Source organism: Sorex fumeus, unplaced genomic scaffold (genome assembly GCF_029834395.1).
Source record: "Sorex fumeus unplaced genomic scaffold, SorFum_2.1 ptg000044l, whole genome shotgun sequence".
Classification (NCBI taxonomy): domain Eukaryota; kingdom Metazoa; phylum Chordata; class Mammalia; order Eulipotyphla; family Soricidae; genus Sorex; species Sorex fumeus.
This window is the reverse complement of record NW_026606101.1, coordinates 76,251,221-76,255,893: the sequence shown is the minus strand read 5'-3', so window position 1 is coordinate 76,255,893 and position 4,673 is coordinate 76,251,221. Positions and strand designations below refer to the sequence as shown.

At 43.6% G+C, this 4,673-nt stretch overlaps 1 pseudogene; it reads left to right on the top strand.

Annotated features, from left to right (window-relative positions):
* Nucleotides 1-3,919: 3,919 nt before the first annotated feature.
* On the top strand, nt 3,920-4,359 carry LOC130030196 (immunoglobulin heavy variable 1-46-like; annotated as a pseudogene).
* Nucleotides 4,360-4,673: the final 314 nt, after the last annotated feature.

The following is a 4,673-nucleotide window of genomic DNA, read 5'->3' as shown; positions in this document are numbered from 1 at the left end:
AAGACAATGTATTGATGAGTACTGACAGCAGGTACTTCAGTTGTCTGTTCTGAACTTGTCTGGGACGGGTGTTGTTCGCTTCTTTACTAATGAAATGGTGTTGTTATGGAAGGTCGTATGACAGGTCATTTACATATGACCGTTCATGTGACCCGAGATTTCACTGTTTGTATCGATCCCAAAGGACCCAAAACAGTAATTTGGATATATATTTGCATGTCTATATTTACTGCATCACATTATTGCATTCAAAATAGCCAAATAGGAAACAACCAAAGTCTGAGAAGAGACACCTGGATGAAATACAGTACACCTACATAATGGAATACTACGTGGCCACCAGGGAAAATAAAATCATGAAATTCGCTTATAAATGGAAGGACTTAAAGATTTCAGACTGAGTGAAATACGTCAGAAAGTATGGGATAGATACCGAATAATTGCACTCTCCCATGGGATTTATACTTATGTTCAGTGCCGGAAACACAGGGATCTTAATGACTAGTCAAGTGTTCGAAGCTTGTTTCAAGTGTGTGTGGGACGAAGAACAGAGAAGGGCCATTATGAAAGGAATAGTTAGATATGATCACTCTGGACAAGAACTGAGTATTGAAAGTAGGAAAAGAGATATACATGATAACCTTTCGGTGTGTGTATCGCAATCCATAGACCAGAGAGAGTGCGAGAGCAAGAAAAAGAGAGAGACAGAGAGAGAGGGAGAAAGAGAGAGAGAATCCATACAGGATCGTAGAGATCAATAAAGGAGATTGATGGCTCACATGATGATGATCAGATTCTGTGTTTGAACTGTCCTTCCTGTCACAATCGTGTGCCATCTCTGTCTCTCTGTCACTCTCTTCCTTTCTCTCTCCCCCCACTATCTCTCACACTCCTTGCATTTTTGTAGCACAGTAGCACTGTTCTCCCGATGTTCATCAATTTGCTCGAACGGGTACCAGTAACGTCTCCATTGTGAGACTTGTTTTTACTGTTTTGGGCATATCGATCATTCCACGGGGAGTTTGCCAGGCTCTGCTCTGTGGGCGGGATACTCTCGGTAGCTTGCTGGGCTTTCCGAGAGGGGAGAAAGTATCGAACCCGGGTTGGCCTCGTGCAAGGCAAATGCCCTACCCACTGTGCTATCTCTAAAATTCATTTTTGTAACTAAATTTTTTAAGTAAACTGTTTATTTTGTAAGTAAATTTATTTAGACAATACTAATTTACTTATTATATTAGACAGAAAGTGAATCTCACTTGTTCAGGTTTTCACTTGCTCAAGTTTTCACGTGTGCTGGTTGGAAAGATGTTTTCTAGACTGACCAGAAATCAGAACTCAAGGATTTTTCCCATTTGGAGAAGCCCCTGCTCTCTCATGAACATGGCTCTCTCTTTCTCTCCCCTTGCATTCCTCTAGGTAAATTTCCTTAAATAATACTATTCTGTATCACTGAAAAACTCAGAGTTCAAGTCATATGTGCCATAAAACTTTATGGATTTTATCCTATTCATTTCTTATTTATTTATATTTGCTCCACAAATACTGCTATAGAAAAAACTTGTTGGGAGCTATGTTAGACTCATTGAAACGGTCTTCTTAGCTAAGCAAATTTAATATAATTTTTATTTATCTTAAAATATTTACTTAAATATTTAACTCCTCATTTATTTTGTGGCTTCTTCTATTCTTATTTGAGTGAATTAAATATGTATAGTATCATAGCCATGCTTAAGACCACTCTCCACACGTTTGGACGAGCCTCACACATGAAGGAACCGGCAGAGGAATGCAGTCCTTCTATGTCTGTTCCTCTCTCTCTGACTCATTTTCCTTAGCATGATAGTCCCCATGTCTATCCATTTATAAGCAAAGTTGATGACTTCATCTCGCCTGACAGCTGCATATTCGATTGTGTTAATGAACCAAAGTTTTTTTAACCAAGTGTGCGGGACTGGGCCTCCTCCACCCATATCCCCCATCTTCCAGTAGCTAGGCATTACACCCACCAACTGCCCACAGCAACGACCAAGACCCAGGGACTATAAAACCAAGCTCCTGGAAGAGAAAAGTGCAGTCTCCTGCCGCCACGCCTGGCTGTCCTCACCGGGGCTCCTTGTCTAGTTCTCACTCTTGGAGAACCCAACAGGCTACTGAGTATATCCTGCCCGCACGGCAGAGTCTGGCAAGCTCCCCGTGGCATATTCAATATGCCAAATCCCAGTAACAATGATAGGTCTCATTCCCCTGACCCTGAAGGAGCTTCCAATGTGGCACTTGCTAAAATCTCAAGGCTAGGATGAATGGAGAAGTTACTGGTGCTTGCTCAAGAAAATCGATGAACAACAGGATGACAGTAATACAGTGATACAGTGATACTTTTTCATAATCTCAGCAAAGAAAACTCAATGTCACCTTTATAGATATATATATATATATATATATATATATATATATATATATGTAAGTAAGTAAAGTAAAGGCCCTCCCGTTGATCATCGATTTGCTGGAGCGGGTCCAGTAACATCTCCGTTGGAGACTTTGTTGTTACTGTGTCTGGCATATCAAATACTCTCGGTAGCTTGCCGGGCTCTCCGAGAGGGGCGAAGGAATCGAACTCGGGTCGGCCATGTTGGCTGCGTGCAAGGCAAACGCCCTACCCACTGTGCTATCGCTCCAACCCGTATATATATACATATATATGTATGTATATCGTTCCAATTTTGGTATGTGCTGGTGTAGGCCGATGGCATATGGGGGGGGCTATTTTAGGGTCAGGGGAATGTGCACCGTACACTAGTGTGTGACATGTATGAATGGAGATGTTACTGGAGCCCGTTCAAACAAATCGATGAAGAACGGGATGACGGTGATACAGTTACATATATATATATATATATAGGCTAATCAAGTATATATATATATATATACACACACACACGCACACACACACACACATATATATATATATATATGTATATATATATATATAGATGATACATAGACCTGGGCGATTCCCAAGTGTAAGCCAGAGGTAAGTCTTCAGAACGCCCGGTGTGGCTCATTAACAAACCAAAAGGGCCATAAAATAATATGATTCCTGAACAAGACTTCTGAAGTGAACAGCCAGGATTCAATCCTATATTAGAGACATAGCAAGTTAAAGCACCTATGAGCCCAGTCTCTCCATGCACCGGGCTGCAGGGGGCGCCAAGTCTCTAGAGAACCGAGTTGCAGGCTAGAAGTGGGTGCAGATAGGAGGGAAATGGGTGCAGAGAGGCAGAAATCTCTCAGAAACGAGATTCCCTTCTTCAATAAAACTAAATTTTGTTTTCTCAGGAAAACCGAAATTAAAATCAGTATAGGACACAGAAGGTGAAATTGTGCATATTTATCCTGAGGATAAAACACTTAACATATTGATACGGCAGTAAAACCTGTATGCAGAGGATGTTTCTGGACTTCTTAATATCTCCAATGAAAACCACTGGAACATTAGGACGGATTTGTAGTCTCATTGTAGTATCCCTTGAGAACCCAGAAATAATCGCAAAGCCCAGGTGTGTCCAGATATGCCCAGGCCATACACATGTGGGGGGCCATGAGGGGAAGGTCCTGAAAAGGGTTTGGCCCCCTGATGGGGAGGTCTGTGTGCACAGAGTCCTGGGACAGGGCAGTGTCTCATCTCCCCAAACAAGGATCAGAACGTGGACCACTTTACTCCCCTTTAGTATGGAACCGGTGGCTTACCAGCCATTTCTCAGGGTGGACCTGAAGACTTCAGTTATCAATGTTTTCTCCTCAAGAATATGCAAATTACACGAGGGACACTGAGTTAAATACAGATGTGTCTGTGTCCTGACAAACTCACATAGCAGACACACCCACACCTTCAGAAGCCCCTGAGTGCACTGTCCCCACCATGGACTGGACCTGGAGAATTCTCTTCCTGGTGGCAGTGGCTGCAGGTAAGCATTCCCATGCCTTGGGCTGAGGGAACGGGTTGAGTCAAGTGGATCCCACCCACTCCTTTCTGCTATCCACAGGTGTGAACTCCCAGGTGCAGTTGGTACAGTCAGGGGCTGAGGTGGGAAAACCTGAGACATAGTGAAGATCTCCTGCAAGGTGTCAGGATACACCTTCACCAGCTACTGGATGCACTGGGTGCGGCAGGCCCCAGGACAAGGGCTCGAGTGGATGGGACAAATAGACCCAAGTGATAGTTATACAAACTACGCACAAAAGTTCCAGGGCAGACTCACAATCACTGTAGACAAGTCCAAGGACATAGTCTACATGGAACTGAGCAAGCTGAGCACCGAGGACATGGCTGTGTATTACTGTGCGAGAGACACAGTGTGACAACCACATCCTGAATGTGTCAGAAAAATGTGGGGGAGGCAGCTGTGCTGGGTGAAGAGATGACAGGAACGTGGATCCTCCTGACTTCCTCTTCAGAGAGTCAGGATCTGAGACACAGAATGGGGCTCACAGGGTCAGGCTTCCTTTGAGTGAAAGGCTCAGGATCTCTCTGTCATTCAGCAACAACCAAGAGGAAGATGGCTTCTCTCTGGAACACCTAGTATTATTCACATTTTCTTCTAGGATTTTGTGTGCAGCATCCCAGATGGTACTGGGAGAACCACGTGGAAGTTTGGGCTGCTGTCATTGCACGC